Source organism: Pongo pygmaeus, chromosome 16 (genome assembly GCF_028885625.2).
Source record: "Pongo pygmaeus isolate AG05252 chromosome 16, NHGRI_mPonPyg2-v2.0_pri, whole genome shotgun sequence".
In the NCBI taxonomy this organism is placed as follows: Eukaryota; Metazoa; Chordata; class Mammalia; order Primates; family Hominidae; genus Pongo; species Pongo pygmaeus.
This window is the reverse complement of record NC_072389.2, coordinates 106,184,176-106,211,441: the sequence shown is the minus strand read 5'-3', so window position 1 is coordinate 106,211,441 and position 27,266 is coordinate 106,184,176. Positions and strand designations below refer to the sequence as shown.

General features: G+C 40.8%; 1 protein-coding gene across 2 annotated transcripts in view; it reads left to right on the top strand.

Annotated features, from left to right (window-relative positions):
- The window catches only part of CERS3 (ceramide synthase 3), a 143,273-nt gene that overhangs the window by 110,286 nt on the left and 5,721 nt on the right, over window positions 1-27,266 (top strand). The gene's annotated exons all lie outside the window — the stretch shown is intronic.

Here is a 27,266-nt window from a genome sequence, read left to right as displayed (position 1 = left end):
GTAAATTTGTTTCATTGTAGATTCTGGATATTAGACCTTTGTCAGATGGATAGATTGCAAAAATTTTCTCCCATTCTATAGGTTGCCTGTTCACTCTGATGGTAGTTTCTTTTACTGTGCAGAAGCTCTTTAGTTTAATTAGATTCCATTTGTCAATTTTGGCTTTTGCTGCCATCGCTTTTGGTGTTTTAGTCATGAAGTCTTTGCCCATGCCTGTGTCCTGAATGGTATTGCCTGGGTTTTCTTCTAGGGCTTTTATGGTTTTAGGTTTTACATTTAAGTCTTCAATCCATCTTGAGTTAATTTTTGTATAAGATGTAAGGAAGGGGTCCAGTTTCTGTTTTTTGCATATGGCTAGCCAGTGTAAAACAAGCTTTTATTCCAGTTTTCTTCGGTAGTCCCTGTTTCCTCAAAGAGGTTCTGGCTGCTGGCATCTGTTTCCAACAGCAGACCTCTCTTCCCTGCAATCACTCAGGACTGACTTACTTACACAAGGGATCTTCCATACTCCAGTTTATCGCATATTAGCTCCAGTGTGCTAAATTTCTTGCTTTATATGTTTTCTGGCAATGGTTTTCAAAATACTAGTTCTTTGGAGGTGCTAGGCTACCCAAGTCATTTGGCCAGCAGGAAGTCAAAGGAGGCAGTTGCAAATGAAAGGGCTTAAGATGAGAGCTGCTTCCTGAGAGCACAGCATTGATATCTGTGGGATTTCAATCCTGCCTCTCTTTCCTCTGTCCCAAATGTGGACTGTGATGTCCCCAGAACCACAGACCGTGTCTTGCTGAAGTTGGAAAGGAGGGTGAGGGAGGGGGAAGAACCAAGTACAAGAAGCTCTGACATCCCTTGTTCCCATTATTTTTAAACATCATTTCCCAAAACGAAATGAATTTTTATATAATCCTGAAAGGAAGAGATAGTCTCCTTTTTATTAGTAGAGAAACAGACGCACACACACAGATGTCGTATATGGAATCTGAACTTTAGACCGGGGCACAGGCACAGTTTTTGGCCTGTTAATAAATCTGCACATTCACAGCAGGATATGAGAGTTTTATTAATGTGTTCTTGGGCCAGAGAGCTTGGTAAAAACAGGTATAGGGAGGCCCCGTGCTGGCCAGCACTGTCCCTGCTAATCTCCCACTGTTCTCTGTGGCCACACCCTCCCTGTAGCCGTCTCCCCACCCCACTACCTAAGTCTCAGAAGAGAGCTTTGTGTGACACAGAAGAAACCTTATTCCTGAACACTCATTCAGTGTGTAGATGTGGGTAAAAGAAATTAGTTTTTCAAACATTTTCCTTTTGATTTATCATGTGGGCTTTAGCGCCTGAGTGATTTATGATGCAGATGGCTTGATCTGTGCTCTGATTTGGGAACAGCACGCATGCCGTCTGTGGAACTCTGGATGCTCAAAGGGGCTGTGTTCTTCAAAGGGTGTCTCCTTGCCACATGTGACAGGCCCAGGAAGTCCTGAGCAGCACAGTCCTGGGCACGCACTCTTTGCGTGGATCCATGGCCAATGTCCTGGATGCCTGAGCTAAGACATCATGGAATGCCTGTCCTTTCCAACGGGCCTTGGCCTCAAGATTCCTCCAAGCAACTGGCATACTTCTGGGACATCTTCAGTCTGAGCCTGGAAACATTGTCATGTCTTTCAAAGGAATGGAACTGGCTCTGCCGAGTCACCTAGCTGGGTTGGAAACCCAGATCCGCTCCTCAAAGCTCTCCACAGAGGCCTGACTGCAGGCGCTAAGGCCAGAACAGGCCCTACATGGGCAGCTACCTGTTGAATGTTTGGATGGTAGCCCCTAAATCTACCTGCGTGCAAGACAGCATGAAGAACGTGGAGAAAGCCCAGGCCTCAAGAGGGCCCCAGGATCATGGCTGTCCAGAGGAAAAGAGTAATGGGGGGAGATATAAGTCAGCAAGGCTGTGGCGAAAGCCTGAGGCAAGCTTTGCCCACTTTGAAGCTTTCTGTTGCTGTTTGTTCCTGCCATGTCAGTTGAGAGTGTTTGTGTGTGTGTGTAGGTGTGTGTGTGTAGGTGTGTGCGTGTAGGCGTGTGTGTGTAGGCATGTGCGTGTAGGCGTGTGTGTAGGCGTGTGTGTGTGTGCGTGTAGGTGTGTGCGTGTAGGTGTGTGTGTAGGCATGTGCATGTAGGCGTGTGCGTGTAGGCGTGTGTGTGTAGGCATGTGTGTGTAGGCGTGCGTGTGTAGGTGTGAGCGTGTATGTGTGCGTGTGTAGGTGTGTGCGTGTAGGTGTGCACGTGTAGGTGTGTGTAGGAGTGTGCGTGTAGGTGTGTGCATGTAGGTGTGTGTAGGTGTGTGCGTGTAGGTGTGCGTGTGTAGGTGTGTGCGTGTAGGTGTGTGTGTAGGTGTGTGTAGGTGTGTGTAGGTGTGCATGTGTAGGTGTGTGTGTAGGTGTGCGTGTAGTTGTGTGTGTAGGTGTGCGTGTAGTTGTGTGTGTAGGTGTGTATGTGTGTGTAGGTGTGTATAGGTGTGTGTGTATGTGTGCGTGTGTAGGTGTGCGCGTGTAGGTGTGAGCATGTAGGTGTGCGTGTAGGTGTGCATGTAGGTGTGTGCGTGTAGGTGTGTGTGTGTAGGTGTGTGTGTAGGTGTGTGTGTGTGTGCACATGCATGGGCATGAATACACAGGAGGATCTGGGGATACCCTGGGCTTCCACACCTGTGAAGGAGTGAAGGGAGCTGGGCTGGGCAAAGGGAGAAGTTGAACTCTGATGTGGGTGCAACCAAGGCCTCCACCAACCCTACAGAGAGCTCTAGAGCTGGGTGGCCCTTCAGAGATGACCGAATTGAGCCAACGAGGCTGGGCCTCTGTATTTGGACATTAACCTGTTACTGGATATGGACTGCCGTCTAGAGAGAGGGATTTGTATATATTTTTTCTTCTCCTTATAGATAAGCTGAACAGTGTTCTGTTTCCTAGGAAACCTGAAGCTATATGTTCATGTTGATTCTATAGCTGTTTGGGGAGAATGGTGGGGCAGCAGGCGGAATTTGTAATCAGGCTACCACCATTGTTCTTCAGCCCCGGAAGTCCTCAAGTCATTTGCAATCTTAGGTACTTGAATTTTTTTTTTTTTTTTGAGACAGAGTCTCACTCTATTGCCCAGGCCAGAGTGCAGCGGTGCAATCTCAGCTCACTGCAACCTCAGGCTCCCGGGTTCAAGCGATTCTCCTGCCTCAGCCTCCTGAGCAGCTGGGACTACAGGTACCCGCCACCACACCTGGCTGATTCTTTGTATTTTTAGTAGAGATGGGGTTTCACCATGTAAGCCAGGATGGTCTCGATCTCCTGACCTCGTGATCCGCACACCTCAGCCTCCCAAAGTCCTGGGATTACAGGTGTGAGCCACTGTGCCTGGCCTGAACTATTTTTAATACCAAATTTCATATCACATACCTTGCAAGTGACCTTGACAATATCTCAGTTATGGAGAGCTCCGCAGAGCATCACAGAACCAGACGGTAGCCCCTCAGATACCAATCATCACGCCCTACCACCTCTTCAGTGGTTCCTGTTTCTGCTAAATACGTACAACTCTTTCGAACGTACCTCCTGAGACATGCGGTGGAGTCTTTTCACCTACCTGGTCACTCTCCTGTTCTGTTTTATCCAGATTATTTAAATGTTATACCTAGAAGTCAGCACAGTTTTCTAGGTATGGTCTGACTCATACAAAATCAAGCAGTCCTGTTTTCTCTGTTTTTCTGAAAATTCTATTTCTATTGATGTAGCTTAGTTTTGTATTCCATTGCTGTTAGTCACATTATGCTGTTAATTCATACTGAGCTTGAAATTGATTAAGCCTCCTTGTCTTTTCCACATGAGCTATTGTTAAGCAACATTTCCTCCACTGGGGAATTGTCTGGTGCTGAGAGTGATTTTTCGTTTTTGTTGGAAGTTATATTCCTTTTTGTTAAACTTCATTTTGCTTGATCAGGTTATCATTCCAGCCTTTTGTTTAAGAATGGGAAAGCCTGACATTTGGTGACAGGTGCTTAAATGTTTCTGATGACCTGTTGTTTAAAAGGCCTATTAAAGCCAGGAGTGGTGGTACATATTTGTAGTCCTAGCTATTTGGGAGGCTGAGGCAGGAGGTTTGCTTGAGGTCAGGAAGTCGAGACTTCAGTGAACCATGATTGCAGCACTGCACAATCTAGCCTGGAAATGGAACAAGACCCTGTCTCTTAAAAAAAAAAAACAAAAGAGTACTTATTAAAGGAACTCAGGAGTATGCTATACAAGCCAGCTCATGAAAACGTCCTAATTATTTTGTTTGAATCAGAGGAGGATTGCAATTATACTTAAGACTAATACACAAGAAGATATACTACTCACACCCTAAAGAAGGTCTCCCAGGATTCCAGATTCTTTTGCTTCAGATCAACTTGTTACTGCTGTGTTGCTAGCTTGTTACATGCTAGCTATGTTGACTACAGCTAACTAGAGTAGCTTGGGCGTTAACAGAAAAATACAGCCAGGTCCCAACACAGACCAGTTAAATCTACGGAGGTGAGATCGAGACACTGGAATTTTTGACAGTCCTCTTCTTCCACTAAATGATTCTAATTTGCATCCTAGGCTGAGATCTACGAGATTAAGCAGAGAAAACTAGCTGCATGTGTCTTCTCCCCACTGGAAAAATGTCCATGGTGCCACTCCATTTACTGGGTGTATTTTTTAAAAAGTGGCGATCACTATACTCTTCCCTACATTTGTAAAGTCAATTGGCATGACCTCAACAAACATTCCCATCTTGAAAATATTACAAAATTAGTGGACTTTTGTGTTACATTGATGTTCTGTGCTAAAAGAAAAAAAACCTGATAAAAATTCAGACTTGAAAATAAGCACATTGGGATTCTTTCTTTTGTAGTAAAACAGAATTCTTTAAATAGCACATTTTTCTGGATAATTTAAAAACATGATTTATTTTATAAAATGATTATTTTTAAAGAATCATTTATTATATAAAGTGAGACATACTTTCAATTTTATGTTGCCTTTCTGGACTGAAAAGTTATTTGTGAAATATAGAGACTAAGGAAGTCAAAGTTATTTGAAAGCATGGAATTTTAGAAGTTGAAAGACCCTTAGGTGACCCTCTGCTGCAACTTTTTCTTTTCACAAAGAGTAGCAATCCAGAGAGGGTTTGTGGTCTAACAGACAACTATGCTCTCTGAAGTGCGGTCTGACCATCAGACCAGGTACAGTCCAGGGACTGCTAGAAATACAATATCTCAGGCCCCACCAGTGACCTCCAGCATCAGAATCTGTAGTTTACCAAGAACTCTAGGTGATTTGCATGCATGTTACAGTTTGGGAAGCACTGGTCTAGAAAATTCATATTCCAGACAACTGAAAGGAAAACGGCCGTGTGTAGCCAGAGTTCACAGAACTCAATTTAAATTTAATGCAACTGCCTTGAGGAGGGAAAAAAGGGGAAAAAACTCAATTTGTTTTTTTCTGTGACCTTGTCAACTTGGATAATTAGAACCAATATAACAAAAAGGAATGTACTTTGCTAGTAGTTCAGAAAATTGAACTCTGACTGAATGTATTTTTTCATACAGTGAAAGCTAAAAATTTGCTTTCAAAACAGCATAAAATGCTTATTATATAGCTCTTTGTTTCATTGCCAGCTGCGGATTTAGACATAGAGTCGTTCAAAGAGCAGTGGGACATTATGAGTAATTCACAATCTTCTGGGCTTTTGACATTTCTGCAAAGCCACAGATTCCCAAGCACAGCATTTAGTTACAGCACTTCAAAAACACAGCACTATGATTTTATGGAAGCTGTAGTACAGATGTCATTCCCAGAGGTATAAGGAAATGCTGTGGGCAAAGATTATTCATTTAGTTCAAATGAGCATTTTATCCTATTAGCATTAGAATGTATTTTTTTTCTCATTGTCAAGTTTTTTGTTTTTGTTTTTGTTTCCTTTTGGTCATTCTTTTTTTTTTGAGATGGAGTCTCTCACTGTCGCCCAGGCTGGAGTGCAGTGGCGTGATCTTGGCTCACTGCAAGCTCCACCTCCCAGGTTCAAGCCATTCTCCTGCCTCAGCCTCCGGAGTAGCTGGGACTACAGGCGCCCGCCACCACGCCTGGCTAACTTTTTGTATTTTTAGTAGAGACGGGGTTTCACCGTGTTAGCCAGGATGGTCTCGATCTCCTGACCTCGTGATCCGCCCGCCTCGGCCTCCCAAAGTGCTGGGACTACAGGCGTGAGCCACTGCGCCTGGCTTTTTGGGTCATTCTTGCAATCATGTTTGAGGGATACAGATAAAGGCCAAGTGACTTATGTATAAGCATATATATATATGTAAATATAGTTTTAAAAATTACCCCAAAAATAAAGCCAAAAGTGTAGACATCCGGATTTGACTTTAAATTTATTGTGCTCACCTTTTTTTTTGGTGGAGATTAAAGTGGTGGGAAGTTGTGTATTAATTGAGTGATGCTGATTGTGTTACACATATTGTACAATACGGGGTGATGGCTGTGGATAAGAATATGTTTATTTAAGAAACACAGGATGGTGAAGCTTTTCCATGCTGTGTCATATAAGGATCAACTGAAGGATGGGGGAATGTTTAGCTGGAAGAGGAGTTCATCATCTTTAAATGTTTGGAAAATTAACCAACGTTTGAAGGGAGTACACAGACTTCTTTTGCCTGGTACAAAGGGGTAGAACTTGGAGGAATGCGTGGGCACTCCAAGGAGGCAGAGATCAGCCCCAAACATGAAAGGACGCAGGTAGTGAATTACTGCAGAGACACAGGCAGGGGTGTGCATCTTCTGCTAGGGTTGTTGTAAAGAGCCTATCAGCATCAAATAGAAACTGGATTAGAAGATGCTTAAAGGTCCCTTTCAAACCTGTAGGTCTACAGATACTGCTGTTTCTTACATAATACCCCTTCCACATCTCAGAGCTATTCCGATGACCCGAGCCTCCAGAGTTTCCCTCCTGGACCGTGACCTCGGCCTCCCAAGTATGCCAACTGGGCCCCTTCCAGCCACTGCCACACAGTGGCAGACAGCACTGCTATAGAAACCAGCTCCCCCGGTGCAGAAGCTCACTGAGGACAGACACCTTGTCTGTTTTCTCACTGATACACTGCGAACACCCAAAACAGTGCTACAAAGTGGCTTCTAGTTGGGTTTAGAAATTAATTTGAATTTCTGACCATGGCCGGTGAAATTCATTATCTGATCTGTGCTCACTCCAGGCCTCACCTGGGGTCAGGCCTTGCCTTTCTCAGCATTCATTAGCTGTGCTGTCCTTGCTAATCCCCGAGCGTGCAACGTTCTCACGTCGCAGGGCCTCTGCCCACGTTGTTTCTTCCTGAAATGTTTATTCCACTCTTCTCCGGCTGCTCCTATTAAACTATAGGTTACAACTTGAGTTCATTTCCTTAAGGCCTTCCTGGCATCAGCCTCATCTAAGTGAGATTCCCCTATTTAAATATCACGGTATTCTCTACTTCCTAACACTCATCAAATCTGTAACGATGTATTTCTTATTGTGTGTTTGATTCTGTAGCATTCAATTCTTTCAATAGATTGTAAGTTATTTGAGAACAGACCATTATATCTCCAATGTCTTCCCCAGGGCACAGGGTATCAAGAAGGATTTTTTGAACTGGTGGTTCTCAACAGGAGCAGTTTTGGCCTTCAAGGATATTTGACAATCTGTGGAGACATTTTTGTCTGTCACAAGTGGGAGGTGCCACTAGTATGATACGGATAACTGGAGGTGCTTACTGCTAGACGTCCCACAACGGGCAGCAAGGTCCCTGAATCACCTGGCCCAAAATATCCACAGTGCGGAGGTTGTGAACCTTGGGGTGAATGAATGAACTGTCTGTCTTTTGGTTGATTGTCCTTTGTGGCAAGGTGTTTTTTCCCAAATTATTCATTGCTTTCCCACTGCCAGTGTCTTCTCCTCCAGAGGAAAGTTTGATTTATGCAGGAACAGCCAAACACATGATTCCTTGAGAAACCAAGCTCTCCAAAATTAGCTGGTTAGTATTTCTTTACTTGGAAATACTGGTATTTAAAATTATTCAAATGATAATGGTTTTGAAAGAAAACAGTTGCCAGCCATTTCCTTTTGAGATAAGGCAACTGCATTGGAAAGTTTTGATGGATGGAGAGAATGAGATTGTAGAAAATGTGTCAGTTGTAATCCCAATTTGAGAAAACATTACTTTGATAGCACTCTCTGCACGATAACCTTCAGTTCCTTCACAGTTATGTACCGTGAGGGCTGGGAAGGACACACCGGGGAGGCCGTCTTGACTCTGCCGAACAGTGGTTCCTCATTCATTCTAATTCACTTAGTGACGTGGCTCTCTCATTGCTTTTTTCACCACCTGACCTCTTTACCTTCTGAGTCTAACTCGGTAAAACTGTTCCCACCCTGGGGGTGGCCACCTTCACCTGTCTCTCTGCAGGAAGCACAGAATCTGAGTTTGAGCTACACAAATTTTTGTCTCTAGCTCAAGCCATCATATTTATGAGGAAGACTTGTTAGAAGAAAATGAATCACAGTTTCTACCTATTGAAAAATTTCATTCGGCTTTGTAGTCAGAGTCTGGGACAGTACTTCCCAATCTTCATCGCTTCATGGCACCTGAGAGATTGATGTTTGTGCAGCACACAAGGGTAAACTGAGGTGGGCCTCAAAGCAGGAGAAGGCAGTACAAGGAATCCAGGCACCTGGGGCTCTGGTAGCTTCAGGCTCTGCCTTGCTACCCCAAGGCCTGAGAGGATTAATGTCTCAGCATAACTTTTAACCCTTTCCTGGCACAACCGTGGGGAATTTCTGGTATAGAATAGCCTCACGCAATGGCCACTCATCTGTGGGCCAATAGATGATAATGTTATTCATTTCCACTTAAAATGGGCTGATAGATTGGCATTGCCTGAGAACAAGTCATATTTTGTCTGTCCCTAGAGAAGCACAGACGAGATACTTTTAAAATTTTCCTTATTCAGAATTCTTGCCAACAATAGCAGTTTTGCTCCTCCGAGACAGGGATGCAGCGCTGTCCAGCAGGAACTATCTGAAGTGGCTGACACAAGGCCTGCTGCAGAGGACTGTATGTCAGGAGAGGTCTCTCAGGACCAAAACATATGCAGCTGTGTCATAGAGGGCCAGCCGATGTGGCACACACGCCTCGGCTGACTACTGTGTTCCCTTACCCTGGGGTCACGGGTGTGGGCTTGCCAACCCGTGTCAGCTCAGAATCTGGAGCCTGGCCACAGAGATCTGATACAGCTTAGACATGGCTGAAGACAGCATTTGGAGAGCTGAAGAGTGCAGGGACCCATATCAAAGGACCCAGTTGAGTGTAACAGGCTGGAAATGAAGTACCTCATAAAAGGCAGGGATTGGGGAAAATTTTTAGGATTTTGTTTTCAGCAACTGAGTGAGTGGGAGTACCATTTGCTAAACTATGGAAGGCCAGAGAAAAACGTGGTGTAAGAGGAGGAGACTAGAGTTGAAAGACTGTTAGACAGCTGAGGGGTTTTCTAGCTATTGAGTATTTGAGTTTGAAGCCCGAAAGAGGCCCACACTGGGGATATAAACTTGGGAGTCATCTACAGTTAGACAGTATTCAATTAATGCTATGGTATTAGATTAACTCATTCACTCTCTCAACACATATATCCAGAGTGCCTACTATGTACTAAATGAAATCACCTACGAGAATCCAGAGAAGACAGATGGTACATTCCTGTGCATTCCTACTCATTTTATTCTCTCTCCCTCTCTTTCCCTGCAGAGATGGCCACTGTCTTGAAGCTGGTATCCTTCCTCTCATGCCTCTCTATATTTATTATGTCTGGATATAGTCACGGGCATTAGAGTAATATTTTCTGTATTTTAAAACTTTATGTAAGTGATATGAGCTGATATATAACTGTGCAGCTTTTTTCACTCATTATAAGACTATTCATATTGATGTATGTCTCCTTGTGAACATGTGTGTGAATTTCTCCATAAATGGAATTGTTAGGTCAAATTTATTTTATTTTTTCTTTTTTACTATCTCAAAGGAACTCACTTTAATTTTTTTATTGTGCAACATTTAGTTTATTAATTGAATATGAAATTTTTGATGTGTATATAGCTGATGAGCTTTTTTTTTTTTTCAACTTTTTTTAAAATAAAGAAAACAGGTTTAATTGACTCACAGTTCTGCAGGCTGTACAGGTAACATGGCTGGGGAGGCCTCAGGAAACTCTCAATCATGACAGAAGGCAAAGGGAAAGCAGGCACTTCTTACATGGCTGGAGTAGGAGGAAGAGAGAGAAGTGGGAGGTGCTACACACTTTTAAACAACCAGATCTCGTAAGAACTCACTCACTATGACGAGAATAGCAAGGGGTAAATCCACCCGCTTGATCCAGTCACCTCCCACCAGGCGCCTCCTCCAACATTGGGAATTACATGTCAACATGAGATTTGGATGGGGACACAAATCCCAAACCATATCATTCTGCCCCTGGCCGCTCCCAAATCTCATGTCCTTCTCACATTGCAAAATACAATTATCCCATCTCAAAAGTCCCTCAAAGTCTTAACACATTTTAGCATTAACTCAAAAGTCCAAAGTCCAAAGTCTCATCAGAAACAAGCTAGTCTCTTCTGCCTATGAGCCTGTAAAATAAAACAGCAATTAATTAGTTCCAAGATACAATGGGGGTATAAGTATTGGGTAAATACTCCCTTTCCAAAAGGGAGAAATCAGCCAAAACAAAGGGGGCTACAGGCCCCATGGAAGTCTGAAGCCCAGCAGGGGAGTCATTAAATCTTATAGCTAAAAAATAATCTGGTTTGACTCCATGTCTCACATTCAAGCAACACTGATACAAGGGGTGGGCTCCTAAGGCCCTGGGCAGCTCTGGCCCTGTGGCTCTGCAGTGTATATCACCAGCGGCTGCTCTCAAGGGCTGGTGTTGCCTGCCTGTGGCTTTTCCAGGTGCATAGTGCAAGCTGTCAATAAATCTACCATTCTGGGGTCTGGGGGACTGTGGCCCTCTTCTTGCAGCTCCACTCAGCAGTGCCCCAGTAGGAACTCTGTGTGGGGGCTCCAGCCCTACATTTCCCCTCTGCACTGCCTTAGTGGAGGTTCTTCATGAGTGCTCCACCCCTGCAACAGATTTCTGCCTGGATGTCTAGGCATTTCCGTGCATCCTCTGAAATCTAGGTGGAGGCTCCCAAGCCTCACTCTTGCCCTCTGTGCACCCACAGGCTTAACACTATGTGGAAGCCGCCAAGGCTTTTGGTTTGCACCCTCTGGAACAGTGGCCTGAGACATATCTGGGGCCCTTTTAGCCATGGCTGGAGCTAAAACAGCTGGGAAAATGCCTTGGAGGCATTTTTCCCCATTGTCTCGGCTATTAACATTCAGCTCCTCTTTATGCAAATTTCTGCAGCCCGCTTGAATTCCTCCCCAGAAAGTGGGTTTTTCTTTTCTACCACATGGTCAGGCTGCAAATTTTCCAAACTTTTGTGCTCTGCTCCCCTTGTAAATATAAATTCCAGTTTCAGAACATCTCTTTGTTCATGCAGATGAGCATATGCTGTTACAAGCAGCCAGTCACATCTTGAACACATTGCTGCTTAAAAATTTCTTCTACTAGATACCCTAAATCATCTTACTCAAGTTCAAAATTCCACAGATCCCTAGAGCAGGGGCATAATGCCGGTCAGTCTCTTTGCTAAAGCAAGGAAAGCGTGACCTTTACTCCAGCTTCCAGAAAGTTCCTCATCTCCATCTGAGACCTCCTCAGCTTGGACTTCACTGTCCCTATCATTATGGGCATTTTGGTCACAACCATTCAACAAGTCTCTAGGAAATTCCAAACTTTCCCTCACTTTCCTGTCATCTTCTGAGCCCTTTAAACTGTTCCAACCTCTTCCCATTACCCAGTTTCAAAGCGGCTTTCACATTCTCAGGTATCTTTATAGCAAGGCCCCACTGTATTAGGTACCAAGTTTCTGTATTAGTCAGTTCTGGCACTGCTACAAAGAAATATCTGGCCAGGCATGGTGGCTCACACCTGTAATCCCAGCACTTTGGGAGGCCAAGGCAGACAAATCACCTGAGGTCAGGAGTTCAAGACCAGCCTGACCAACGTGGAGAAACCCCGTCCCCATTAAAAATACAAAATTAGCTGAGCATGGTGGTGCATACCTGTAATCCAAGCTACTTGAGAGGCTGAGGCAGGAGGATCACTTAAACTCGGGAGGCGGAGGTTGTGGTGAGCCAAGATTGTGCCATTGCACTCCAGCCTGGGCAACAAGAGCAAAACTCCGCCTCAAAAAAAAAAAAAAAAAAAAAAGAAATATCTGAGACTGTGTAATTTATGGAGAAAAAAATTTAATTAACTCATGGTTCTGCAGGCTGTACAGGTAACATGGTGGGGGAGGCCTCAGGAAACTTTCAATCATGGTGGAAGGTGAAGAGGAAGCAGGCACATCTTACATGGCTGGAATAGGGGGAAGAGGAGCTCTTTTTCAACTTTTGTTTTAGGTTCAGGGGGTACATGTACAGGTTTGTAACTTGGGTAAATTGCATGTTGCTGGGGTTTGGTGTACAGATGATTTTGTCACCCAGGTAGTGAGCATAGTACCTGATAGGTAGTTTTTTGATCCTCACCTTTCCCCTACCCTCCACCCTCAAGTAGGCCCTGGTATCTGTTGTACCCCTCTTTGTGTCCATGTGTACTCAGTGTTTAGCTCCCACTTGTAAGTGAGAACATGCAGTACTTGGTTTTCTGCTCCTGCATGAATTTACTTAGGATAATGGCCTCCAGCTGCATCCATGTTGTTCCAAAGGACATGATTTTGTTCTTTTTTATGGCTGTATAGCATTTCACAGTGTATATGTACCACATTTCCCTTATCCAGTCCACTACTGATGGGCACCTAGGTTGATTCCATGTTTTTGCTATTGTGAATAGTGCTATGATGAATATATGAGTGCATATGTCTTTTTGGTAGAACAATTTATATTTCTTTGGGTATATACCAGTAATAGGATTGCTGGGTTGAATGGAAGTTCTGTTTTAAGTTCTTTGAGAAATCTCCAAAATGCTTTCCACAGTGGCCAAACTAATTCACATTCCCACCAGCAGTTTGTAAGCATTCCTTTTTCTCCATAACGTTGCCAAAATCTGTTATTTTCTTTTTATTAACAGCCGTTCTGACTGGTGTGAGATGGTATCTCTTGAAAGTTTTGATTTGCATTTCTCTAATTATTAGTGATGTTGAATATTTTTTCATATGCTTGTTGGCTGTTTGTATGTTTTCTTTTGAGAAATATCTGTTCTTGTCTTTTGCCCATTTTTTAATGTGGTTGTTTGTTTTTTGCTTGTTGATTTGTAGAATCCTTATAGATTTTGGATATTAGACCCTTTTCAGATTCATCTTGGCTCTGTGTCCTCACTCAAATCTCATCTCAAATTGTAATGCCCATAATCCCCACATGTTAAGGGAGGGACCAGGTGGGAAGTGATTGGACCACGGGAGCGGTTTCCCCTATGCTGTTCTCGTGATAGTGAGTTCTCGTGAGATATGATGATTTTATAAGGGGCTCTTCCTCCTTCATTGCTCACTCTTCTCTCTCCTGCTGCCATGTGAAGAAGGTCCTTGCTTCTCCTTATGCCTCGATTGTAAGTTTCCTGAGGCCTCCCTAGCCATGTGGAACTGTGAGTCAATTAAACTTCTTTCCTTTACAAATTACCCAGTCTTGGGTAGTATCATTACAGCAGTGTGAAAACGGACTAATACACAGTTTGCAAATATTTTCTCCCATTCTGTAGATTGCCAGCTGTCCTAGCACTATTTACTGAATAGGGAGTCTGTTCCCCATCACTTGTTTTTGTCAACTTTGTTAAAGATCAGATGGTTGTGAGTGTGCCCCTTTATTTCTGGTTCTTTAATCATATTCCATTGGTCTCTGTGTCTGTTTTTGTACCAGGACCATTCTGTTAGGGTTCTGTAGCCTTATAGTGTAGTTTGAACTGAGGAAGTGTGACGTCTCTGGCTTTGTTCATTTTGCTTAGGATTACTTTGGCTATTTGGGCTCTTTTTTGGTTCTGTATGAATTTTATAATACTTTTTTCTAATTCTGTGAAAAATTACATTGGTAGTTTGATAAGAATGGTATTGAATCTGTAAGTTGCTTTGGGTAGTATGGCCATTTTAACAATATCAACTTTTCCTATCCATGAGTATGGAACGTTTTTCCATTTGTTTTTGTCATCTCTGATTTTTTTCCAGTGGTGTTTTTGTTTGTTTGTTTTACTTTAAGTTGCAGGATACAAATGCAGAACATGTAGGTTTGCTACATAGGTATATGTGTGTCATGGTGGTTTGCTGCATCTATCAACCCATTATCTCAGTTTTAAGCCCCACATACATTAGGTATTTGTCCTAATGCTCCCTCCCCTCACTCCCCACCCCCCGACAGGCCCTGATGTGTGTTTTTCACTTCCGTATGTCCATGTGTTCTCATTGTTCAACTCTCACTTACAAGTGAGAACATGCAGTGTTTGGTTTTCTGTTCCTGTGTTAGTTTGCTGAGGATGATGGCTTCCAGCTTCATCCAGTCCCTGCAAAGGACATGGTCTCATTCCTTTTTATAACTGCATAGTATTCCATGGTGTATATGTACCACATTTTCTTTATCTAGTCTATCATTGATGGGCATTTGGGTGGTTCCAAGTCTTTGCTATTGTGAAGAGTGCTACAATAAACATACATGTGCACGTGTACGTGTCTTTATAGTAGAATGATTTATATCTCTTTGGGTATATACCCAGTAATGAGATTGGTGGGTCAAATGATATTTCTGGTTCTAGATCCTTGAGGAATTGCCACACTGTTTCCCACAATGGTTGAACCAATTTGCATTCCCAATAACAGTATAAAAGCATTCCTGTTTCTCCACAGCCTCACCAGCATTTGTTGCTTCTTGACTTTTTAATAATCACCATTCTGACTGGTGTGAGATGGTATCTCGTTGTGGTTTTGATTTGCAGTTCTCTAATGATCAGTGATGTTGAGCTTTTTCTCATATGTTAGTTGGATATATAAATGTCTTCTTTTGAGAAGTGTCTGTTCATATCCTTCACCCACTTTTTGTTTTTTTCTTGTAAATTTGTTTAAGTTCATTGTAGATTCTGGATATTAGCCCTTTGCCAGATGGGTAGATTGCAAAAATTTTCTCCCATTCTGTAGGTTGCCTGTTCACTCTCATTATAGTTTCTTTTGCTGTGCAGAAGCTCTTTAGTTTAATTAGATCCCATTTGTCAATTGTGGCTTTTGTTGCAATTGCTTTTGGTGTTTTAGTCACAAAGTCTTTGCCCATGCCTATGTCCTGAATGGTATTGCCCAGGTTTTCTTCCAGCGTTCTTTTTTTTAAATCATTTTGGGTTTTACATTTAAGGCTTCAGTCCATCTTGAGTTAATTTTTGTATAAGGTGTAAAGAAGGGGTCCAGTTTCAGTAGTTTGCATATGGCTGGCCAGTTTTCCCAGCACCATTTATTAAATAGGGAATCCTTTCCCCACTGCTTGTTTTTGTCTGGTTTGTCGAAGATCAGATGGTTGTAGATGTGTGGTATGATTTCCGAGGTCTCTGTTCTGTTCTGTTGGTCTATATGTCTGTTTTGGTACCAGTACTGTGCTGTTTTGGTTACTGTAGCCTTGTAGTATAACTTGAACTCAGGTAGCATGATGCCTCCAGCTTTGTTCTTTTTGCTTAGGATTGTCTTGGCTATATAGGCTCTTTTATGGTTCCACATGAAATTTAAATTTCATGTAGAAAAATTAGATTTTTCTAATTTTCTAATTCTGTGAAGAATGTCAATGGTAGTTTAATGGGAATAGCATTGAATCTGTAAATTACTTTGGGCAGTATGGCCATTTTCATGATCTTGATTCTTCCTGTCATGAACATGGAATGTTTTTCATTTGTTTGTGTTTTCTCTTATTTCCTTGAGGAGTGGTTTGTAGTTCTCCTTGAAGAGGGCCTTCACATCCTTTGTTAGCTATATTCCTAGGTATTTTATTCTCTTTGTAGCAATTGTGAATGACAGTTCATTCATGAGTTGGCTCTCTGATTCTCTGGTGTCTCTGTCAGGTTTTGGTATCAGAATGATGCTGGCATCATAGAATGAATTTGGGAGAAGTCCCTCCTCCTTGATTTTTTGGAATAGTTTCAGTAGGATTGGTACCAGCTCTTCTTCATACATCTGGTAGAATTTGGCTGTGAATCCATCTGTTCCAGGGATTTTCCTGGTTGGCAGGTGTTTTATTACTATTACTATTTCAATTTCAGAACTCGCTATTGGTCTATTTATGATTTCAGTTTCTTCCTGATTCAGTTTTGGGAGGTTATGTGTTTCCAGGAATGTGTCCATTTCTTCTAGGTTTTCTAGCTCATGTGCATAGAGGCGTTTATAATAGTCTCTGAGGCTTTGTTTTTCTTGTATTTCTATGGGGTTGGTGTTTAGGTTAAATTTACTAGATGCTGCCAACCTATTTTTCTAATCAAATGTGTGAGTGTTTCTTTTTCCCCACGTGCTCACCAACTTTTGTTACAATATTATCAGACTATTCAATATTTACTAGTTTAATGGACATGAGATTTTATCTTATTATTTGAATTTGCATTTTACTGATTACTAAGATTGAGCGTATAGTATAGTATAGTATAGTATAGTTGTCAGTTGTGTTGACTTTTTTGTAAATTGCCTGTTCATGTCCTTTGCCTGCTTTTCTATCACATTCGGTTTCTTCCTTCTTAATGGTGCATATGAGTTATTTGAGCTCTTTGTGTATCTTGAATATTAAGATTTGAAACAAACTTCAACATTTCAATTTTAATACAAATTTTGTGGGCTTAATCCTCTGTCTTGCTATGATTATTTCTTGAATGTTGCTTTACCTAAAATCCCAGTGAATTTTTATTTTCAAAATGTTTTTGCAAATCTTTGCCTGGTTAGAGTTGTGGAACTTTCAAGCTGTGAACCTAAAGCTGTTTTTAAAGGATGTAAAATGTGGCAATTTGTAGAATATGTTAAACAACAGTTTTAATCCCCAATGCAAATTATGTTGATATAATCAAATCATTTTCTGCATCCATCACAATTTGTTGATCACCACACAGTCTGGCACATTTTTAATTTACTTTGGGTTATATGGAGAGTATGAAAAAAATCCATGCATTTTGATCAAAATCACATGGTATAATCTGGGCTCTGCTGCCACTAAGCTGTATCACTCTACTGGGTGGGACTGAGCCCTGTAGCTTTCATCTCATCTGGAAAATGAATGTCAGACCAGATACTCTCCGGAGTCTGTCTAACATGAAAACTTAATTTTTCTCTTAAAAGCTAATTTTAAAAGCCACATTTTAAATGAAATCATTTCTTAAGGAATTAGATCCATTGATAGTAGCAAGAAATGATTAATGAAAAATAGAACATATTCTATTTTACACTGGTTAGTTGAGAGAGTATAAAAAGCAACTTTTGTGTCTGGCTCTGAAATTCAAGAAGAGGTATTCTGTATATGTGGAACAGTCACAAAAATTGGCTCTATTATTCTTCTATAAATCAGGGAACCATGACTTAACTGATCTTAAGGTCATGTTTTAAGCAACTTGGATTCAAACTTCACAGGACTTAAAAGACTTTAGGGCACCTCTTATAAATTTGAAAAAGAACAAAGCTGGAGTACTCAAACTTCCTGATTTCCAAACTTACTACAGATCTTCAGTAATCGAGACAGTGTGGTACCGGCATAAAGACAAACATAAAGACCATGGTATAGAATAGAGAAATAAACCCTCACATATGTATGGTCAAATAATTTTTGATAAGTGTGCCAAGACCATTGAATGGGGAGTCTTTTTGACAAATGGTGCTGGGAAAACTGAATATCCACATACAAAAGAATGAAGTTGGACCCTTACCTAACACCATACACAAAAATTAACTTGAATTCAAGTAAAGACCTAAAACTATAGAAGAAAACATAGGGCAAATAATGTATTGGACGTGACACTAAATGCATAGACAATAAAAGAAAAAATGGGCAAATTTGACTTCATGAAAATTTAAAACTTTGGGGCATCAAAAGACACCATCAACAGAGTTAAAGGTAACCCACAAAATGAGAGAAAATATTTGCAAATCATATATCTGATAAGGGATTCATAAACTGAATGTATTGAGAACTTCTAAAACTCAGCAGCAACAAAACTCCAAATGATCTGGGTTCAAAACTGGGCAAAGGACTTGAATAGACCTTTCTCTGAAGAAGATATATGAATGGCCAATAAGCACATGAAAAGATACTCATCATAACTAATCATTAGGGAAACGCAAATCAAAACTACAATGAGATACTTCTCACAGCCATTAGGAGGGCTGCTATTAAAAAAACAAAGTAACAAGTGTTGATGCAACTGTTGAACGGTACAGTCACTGTGGAAAACAGTATGGTGGTTCCACAAAAAGTTAAACATAGGCTTAACCACATGATCCAGCAATTCTACTTCTGGATATATATCTAAAAGAATTGAAAGCAGGGACACAGATATTTATGCATCCCCATGTTCGTGGCAGCATTATTTACAATCACTAAAATATAGAAGCAATCCAGTGACCATTGAGAGACGATTGGATAAACAATATGTGATACATGCACACCATGGAATATTATTCAGCCTTTCAAAGGGAGGAAATTTGGCCTGGCACGGTGGCTCACGTCTGTAATCCCAACACTTTGGGAGCCTGAGGCGGGTGGATCACCTGAGGTCAGGAGTTCGAGACCAGCCTGGCCAACATGGCGAAACCCCGTCTCTACTAAAAATACAAAAATTAGCCGGGCTTGGTGGTGGGCGCCTGTAACGCCAGCTACTTGGGAGGCTGAGACAGGAGAATCGCTTGAACCAGGGAGGCAAGGTTGCAGTGAGCCAAGATCGTGCCACTGCACTCCAGCCTGGGCAACAAGAATAAAACTCCATCTCAAAAGAAAAAAAAACAAAAAACAAAAACAAAAAACAAAACGAAGGAAATTTGGACACTTGCTACAACATGAGTGAAACTTGAGGACATTATGCAAAGTGAAATTAGTCAATTACAAAAAGACATACACTGTATGATTCCACTTATATGAGGTACTTAGAATTGACAAAGTCATAGTGACAGAAAGTGGAATGGTGGTTGCCAGAGGCTGAGGAAAGGGGAGAAGTGGGGGAGTTATTGTTAATGGGTACAGAGTTTCTGTTTCACAAGATGAAAAGAGTTCTGGGAGTGGATGGTGGTGATGATTACACAGAATTATGAATGTATTTAATCCCACTGAACACACTTAAAGATGGTTAACATAGTAAATCTTATGTGTATTTTGCCACAAAAATTTAAAAAGGACTTTAGACAATGCTTTGGCACTTCTAGACTGTGGGAAGTCAGGGCTGTTGTCTTGGTAATGGTATTCTGTGTCTAAAAAATTTGATACCAGACAAAGTTAATTACCATATGATATGACAGGTTCAATCAGTTTTCCTGAGCCCCTCAAAAGAAAAGGATAAGCAGAAGTTGGAAGTGCGTCTATCGCTTTAGGGACACTTAGGGACACTCCAGTGCTCTGAACGAGCAACTCATGGAATGTGAGGCAGTTCGTCTCCATCCTCTCCTCCTAGAACACACCCTTCAAAGGAAAACTTTGACTTTGATCCAACTTTAATCAGGGGAAGGTCATTTTGGTCCTAATTTCAGGGTTCTCAGTTTCTCCTAGTGTATTGTATGTTCTCAAACTAAACGAGGTCTCCCTTTGTAGTGACTGTGATTTCAACCACAGCCAGCGAATGCAGACCTCCTGTGCCTGCTGGAGTGCCAAGCTGATAATATTTGTCAGTTCTGGTCCTGTTGAGTGATGTGAGGGCTCCAAAGCCCCTGTTAGGACAAGTAACAGGGTCTCTATTAAGCTAGGAACTTGTCTTTCATTCTTTTCACTGTCTCTCATTCTTTTCACTGTCGTTTTGTGTAACCAAAGGGAGTTGTTGGGGGCAGAAACTTCTGAAAGACCTTGCAAAAATCATGACCATCCACTTCCAAGGTGGAATGAATAATATTGCTAATAACTTATTCTAGACCACCCAGGTCGTTTTTGGAGAAAGTTCAGTGGAATACTAGATACCTTTGCTAGGTTATCAGAATAGTAATATGCTCTGTAATTGTGGCTACTGTAGTAAAACCTTCCCAAGGGGAAGTCACTCTGGCAGATGACAAGTGTGTGTGCCGCAGTATGCTCCGGCCAGGGCGAGAACTGCGCACAAAATCATTACAGTCCTGTGGCTGCTGACACCCAGGTCCACCCCTCCACTCTTCAAAGAGAGTTTTGGATCCTTCTTGAAGCATGTGTTTTCTTGGACCTTTAAAGATTTGTAGAGGGGTCAGGGCCAACAATTTGCCTAAGAACAGTTCCAATAGCCCAGTAACAAAACCAACAGGGTGTTGGTGTGTGGAGAGCAAATGGGAAGCGCAACACAGTAAGAGGCCAGTAGATTCAAAGAAATGGACTCACGCTGATTTTGCAAGCAAAGTCTTGGCACTCAGTCAAAGCAGAGAGGTAGAGTTTCAGAAAACACCAAGGCTCGACCTCTAGTGAGTACGTAGATCCCTTGTTCCCCCTAGAGCATACTTGATTTTGTTTCTAATTTCTATGAAGTGTTTTAATTACTGGAAAAAATCTGCAGTTGTGATATGGTTTTTCTCAGAATATGGGTGGTGGGCTACACCTTTTTTTAAGCTTTTTTGATTTCAGCTGATTAGAAAAACCTCATTTTTCTAGCATACCTTAGCCAGTGTTTTTCAAACTGTGAGTTGCAAATCATTAATAGGTTGCCAAATCCATCTCATAGCTCTAGATCGTCATTTTTTAAAATGAGATAGAATATAGAACATGTCAGTGTTTGTCTCACCTAGGAAACAATCATTTATTAGGATTAATTTGTATTATTTCAAATTTATACCTAAAGGCCAGAACTGATGGCACCTGAGGCAAGGTCAGAATAGGGAAGGAAGGTGTAGCGAGGCAGGGGGCACTTGGCTCAGAAGGAGGGGAGAACGCACTTTCTTATACAAAGAGCCAACCTCAAATAGAACTGGGTTGCCAGTCTCCTGGGTGTCCTGCCTCATCAAGTATTTGTGCAGCCTACTCCAGCAAGGGTCCGTAGAGCATTGCTGTTCAAGGTGTGTAAGCTTAGAGTCTGGCTTTTCATCCTGTGTACCTTTCATAGCTGTGTGGTGTTGTAAAAGTTACTTAACCCCCCCGAGCCTCAGTTTCTTCTCTTTTAAAATAAAGAGAAGAGCTGCTATGTCCTGTGGCTGTGAGGAGGAAATGTTGTTCATGTAACTGTTTAGTCCTGAGCCTGCCACATGGTAAGCCTTTTAAGTGTCATTGCTATTACTGTTATATGAAAGATGGACTGTACAAGGTAAAATTGAATATAAAGTGAGATTTTATTGATTTCCAATTTATATCATTCAAGCTTGCATGACATGCACCCATCCTATTCATTCATCTAATAAACTCTTACCACAGGGAAATCCAGAGGGATCCTTTCTGAGCTTGATTCATCATCTAAGGTAGTAGCTGTCAATCCTATCAGAGCCACACTCCTTCACTGGCCTGAAATTAAATTCCTAGGTTATATAATTTACGTGTAAGTATAATTTCAAAAACAACATAATTCCACAACTATTTTTAAAAGGGATAAGAAGAAAGATATTTCTGATAAAATATGCATTCCATGTGTGAAATGTGTGCATAACTGTGCTAGAAAATGTCATGAAGTTGGCCAGTGCTGTGCTTGCGTGTACGTAGAGCCACCAAGAATGGATGGCTACAAGTGCAGACTGATACAGCTGTATTAAGCAGGTAACTCAAATGTCATCAATAGCATTGCTGTCAGTGACATGGTTTTCTGGAATTATGAGTTTCCAAACAAAGAAAAGTACATATTTCCCTCGGTATCCATGGGGGACTGTTTCCAGGACTACCCACACATACCAAAATCTGAGGATGCTCAAGTGCCTCATATAAAATTGGCTGAGTTTGGTGGCTTACACCTGTAATCCCAGCACTTTGGGAGGCCAAGGTGGGTGGATCACTTGAGGTCAAGAGTTCAAGACCAGCCTGGCCAACATAATGAAACCCCGTCTCTACTAAAAATACAAACATTAGCCGGGCACAGTGGTGGCCGCCTACACACTGCTGCCTGTATACTTTAAATTATCTCTAGATTACTTACAATACCTAATACCATGTAAATGCTGTGTAAATAGTTGTACTACATTTTTTAGAGAATGACAAAAATCTATAAATGTCCAGTACTGAGACAACCATTCTTTTTTTTTTTCCTGAATATTTTTGACAAATGTGGAGCCCACGGGTATGGAAGGCAAACTGTATAGTCTTACTTTGACTTATATACACAGTTGCAATCCTGGAAAATTCAGAATATATTAAAACCATGCAAAAAATTATTATGCTTGAATGCACAAATGAGTCAGATTCTAGGCTTGGATAGTTACGGACAGGGTTTTCACCTATGTGCATGCCTGACGGGACATGTGAATGTCAGCACATTGCAGGACTGCAGCATCCCTAGCCTTTGCTCCCTAAACGTCAGTAGTATTCTCTAACCTTTGTGACCGCCAAGATGCTATAAAGTTCCAACAGGCCCTATACAGTTGGGATCTCTTGTTAAAGGCAAACAGCTGGAGGGTGTGTGGTTGGGAGCAGATGGGGTGGCACCCTTGAGGACTGGTTTCTTTCTTAGCTAACACAGCTCTTTAAGTCTTGCAGAGATGGGTGGGTAGATGCTGGTATGCCTTTCTGGAGAGAAATTAGGTTCTTTGTTCTGATTTGAGTTTCCCCTCTGATATGGTTTGGCTGCGTCCCCACTCAAAACTCATCTTGAATTGTAACTCCCACAATTCCCTCCCATGGGAGGGACCCAGTGGGAGGTAACTGAATCATGGGAGTGGGTCTTTCCCATGCTGTTCTTGCAATAGTGAATAAGTCTCACAAGATCTGATGGTGTTAAAAAGAGGAGTTCCCCTGCACAAGCGCTCTCTCTCTCTCTTTGCCCACTGCCATCCATGTAAGATGTGACTTGCTCCTCCTTGCCTTCTGCCATGATTGTGAGGCCTCCCAGCCAGTGTGGAACTGTAAGTTCATTAAACCTTTTTTTCTTCCCAGTCTCGGGTATGTCTTTATCAGCAGTGTGGAAACAGATTAATATACCCTTGTTCTCTACAGAAATCTTTTGAGAAAGGAAGAGGCACTGACTATGCAAGCAAGCATCAACCAGGCATGGCCCTTTCCTGAAAGGCTTCATCTGTAGGAGGGAGTGCTTTTGATCCCAGCTCCCAGCATATCAGAGAAAGGTTGCCTTTCTCTGATGCATCTTAACTGAGGAGATGCCAAGTTTATTCCTCAGTGTTTACAGGGAGGCTTGTTTGTTTTGACACCCTTTCTGTGGTGTTGTGGAAAAGCACCGAACATACAGAGAAGAGCCCCATGAAGTTGAATTTCTGTGATTCAGCCAGCATAATGTGTGCACGTTGGTTTTTCAAAAGCCATGTTCCGATTACACACAGAGGAGGTATTTGGTTACATATATGCTGAGACTCTTGGGAGGTGGTCAGTTTTAGTCTGCAGCTCACAAAAGGAAAAAAATAAGTTGTACGGTTATGGATGTCATCTTGAAAAGTGATGTGAGAAGAAACAGTCTTCATCTTCCATATTTTTTTTTCTTTTCTAAGCTGGGTTTAACAGAGACATTTGTGAACTGGCCTAGAGGGTGATTCCGGGGTCATGTCTATCACTGGACATGCACAGAGCTTGAGTTATCTTATTTGTTTTAATAATTCATATCATCCTTTATCTTCCACAATGAGGGCAGATCTATAGCACCTCCATCTCCTTTCCTCGGGGCAATGTTATTTTTCTAGATTTCTCTGCAAAATTACTTTGAGACACCATGAGAGAAGAAGAGGAAACATATAACTCATAGTGAGTAACTGTCCTTGAAGGAGTTCTTGCATGAAGAAAATAGAAAACATTCTATTTACAAGTAATAAAAATATCCTGACAACCAAAATGCCCACATGAGTAGTACTTTACTTTGCAAATGTTAGTGGGAAAACCCACAGTATTTTCTTTCTAAAAAGAAATGCTTATAAGTTTTATTTTTAAAATTATTATCAGGAAAATGGACATTTTTCTGTTGATGTAGAGTTTTGTGAATTTTAACATGTGTGTATATTTGTGCAGCCATCCCCATAATCAGGATACAGAGCATCACTTCATCAACCCAAATAACTCTTCCCTCTAACCCAGTTCCTGGCAACCACTTATCTGTTATCCATCCCTATAGTTTTATCTTTTTGAGAATGTCATGAAAAGGATATTCATGTGTCATGTAATAGATCATACTTTGAAACTAACATTTTTTTACTCAGCATAGTATCTTTAAGATTCATCCAACTTCTTATAAATGTCAATAGTTTGTTCCTTTTTGTTGTTAGTGGTTTTTCATTGTGTAGGTGTTCCAACTGTTTTGCATCCTTGTCAGTGCTTGGTATTGCCAGTCATTTTAACTTTTGCTATTCTAATGGGTTTGTAGTCGTACATCATCATGGTTTCCATTTGCATTTTCCTAATGACTAATGGTGTTGAACATCCTTCCATATGCTTGTCATCCTGTGTCCTCTTTGATAAAGTGTCTCTTTGTATGTCTTTTGCCCATTTTTTAAATTAGGGTTTTGTTTTTTTTTTAACCATTGAGTTTTGAGAGTTCTTTATTATGCATACAAATTGGATATGTGATTTGCAAATATTTTCTCCCAGTTTGCAGCTTATCTTTTCATTCTCTGAATAGTGTCTGTCTTAGAGCAAAAGTTTTTAATTTTGATGAAGTCCAGTTTGCCAGTTTTCTCTTTCATGTTTTTTGTGCCATGTTTAAGAACTTGTTGCCCAGATCAAGGTCATGGGTTTTCTTCTGAAAGTTTTATAGTTTTATATTTTACATTTAGATCCATGACTCATTTTAAGCTGGCTTTTGTACAATGTATGACATTTTAGTCAAAGTTTACTTATTTGCTTACAGATGTCCAGTTGCTCTGACCATTTGTTGAAAAAACTGTTCTTTCTCCACTGAATTGCTTTGAACCTTTGTAAAAATTCAATCAGCCATAGTTGTGTGGATCTATTTCTAGAGCCTCCATTCTGTTCCACTGATCTGCATATTTATTCCTGTGTGAATAACACCCTGTCTGGATTACTGTAACTTTATATAAGTCTTAAAATTTGGTAGTGTAAGTCCTCCCATTTTATTATGTTTTTCAGAATTGCTTTGGCTATTCGAGTTCCTTTGCCTCTCCATATAAATTTTAGAATTACATTGTCTGCATCTACAGAAAATTCTGCTGGGACATTGATTAGTATTGCGTGGAATCTATAGGATAATTTGGGGATAATTAATACTTTCATTATGTTCAGTCTTCCAATTCATGAACATAGTACGTCTCTCCAACTATTTAGGTCTTCTTTGATTTCTTTCAAAGAATTTCAGATTTCCCTCTGAATTCTGTAGGTTTTACATACAGATCCTATACATGGTTTGTTAGATGTATACCTAGGTATTTGATTTTTGAAACTATTATAAATGGCACAGATTTTTAAATTTCAGTTTTTAATTGGCTGCTGCTAGTTGTATTAATTTCTATGGTGACTGTAACAAATTTCTACAAATTTGATGCTCAAAATAACACAAATGTATTCTCTCACAGTTCAAGAGGTCAGAAGTCCATAATTAGTTTTGAGCCAAAATCAAGGTGTCAGTTAGCAGGGTCGTGTTCTTTTCAGAGGCACTAGAGGAGCATCTGTTCTTTGCTGCTTCTAGCTTCTGGTGGCTGCCAGCATTTCTTGGCTTGTAACTGCATCATTCTAGTCTCTTCTCTGTTGCGTCTCTTCTGTGTGTTGGCCCTTCCTCTGCCTCTGTTTTTATAAGGACCACTTGTGATGCCATAGAGGGCCCACTTACATAATCTAGGATACTATTCTCATCTCAAGGATCTTAATGACATCTGCAAAAACTTTACACAGGGTAATTCTGGCCTCATAAAATAAAATGAGACCTGTTCCCTCCTCTTCTATTTTCTGGAAGTGATTGTGAATATTTTGTGTTATTTCTTCTTTGTGTGTTTCATAGAGTTCACCAATGTAAACATTTGGACCTAGTGTTGCCATTTTTCAGTTTTTTGATTACAAATTAAATGTCCTGCATAGTTATATGACTATCCAGGTTACCTATTTCACCTGGGCAAGTTTTAGTAGTTTGTAGTTTTTGAGAAATTGGTCCATTTTATCTAAGTTGTCAAATGTATATGCATAGAGTTGTTCACAGCATTCTGTTGTTATTCTTATGTTGTCTGCAGTATCTATAGTCATGTCTTCTTTTTCTTTACTGCTAATTTGTGCTTTCCCTCTTTTTTTCTTTATCAATCTTGCTAGTGAGTTATTAATGCTACAGATCTTCCCTCTTTTTTTCTGTATCAGTCTTGCTAGTGAGTTATTAGATCTTTTCAAAGAATTGGCTTTTGGGTTTATTGGTTTTCCTTATGGTTTTTTTCTGTTTTCAGTTTCATTAATTGTTTTATCCTAATTATTTCCTTCCTTTTGCTTGCCTTGGTTTTATTTGGCTCTTCTTTTTTTCCAGATTCTTAAAGTTGAAGCTCAAATTGTTTGAGACTTTTTTTTCTTATTGAATATAAACATGTAATGCTATGCATTTCCTTTTAAGCATATTTTATCTGCATTGAACAAATTTTGATATGTTGTATTTTCATTTTCATTTAGTTTAAAATATTTTCTAATATTCTTTGAATCTTACTCTTTGACCCAGCGATTGTTTAGAAGGATCTTATTTACTTTCTAAGTGTTTTGAAATTTCCCTATTTTTGATATTGGTTTCTAGCTTAATTCCCTTATGGTCTAGAAATATGCTTTGTGTAATGTCAATTATTTAGGTTTGTTAAGGTTTGCTTTATGATCCATGAAATAGTCAATCTTGGTGAATGTTTAGTTATTTGGATATTGGGTTTTCCTTAAAGGGAGCCATACTTGAAACTGGCTGTTC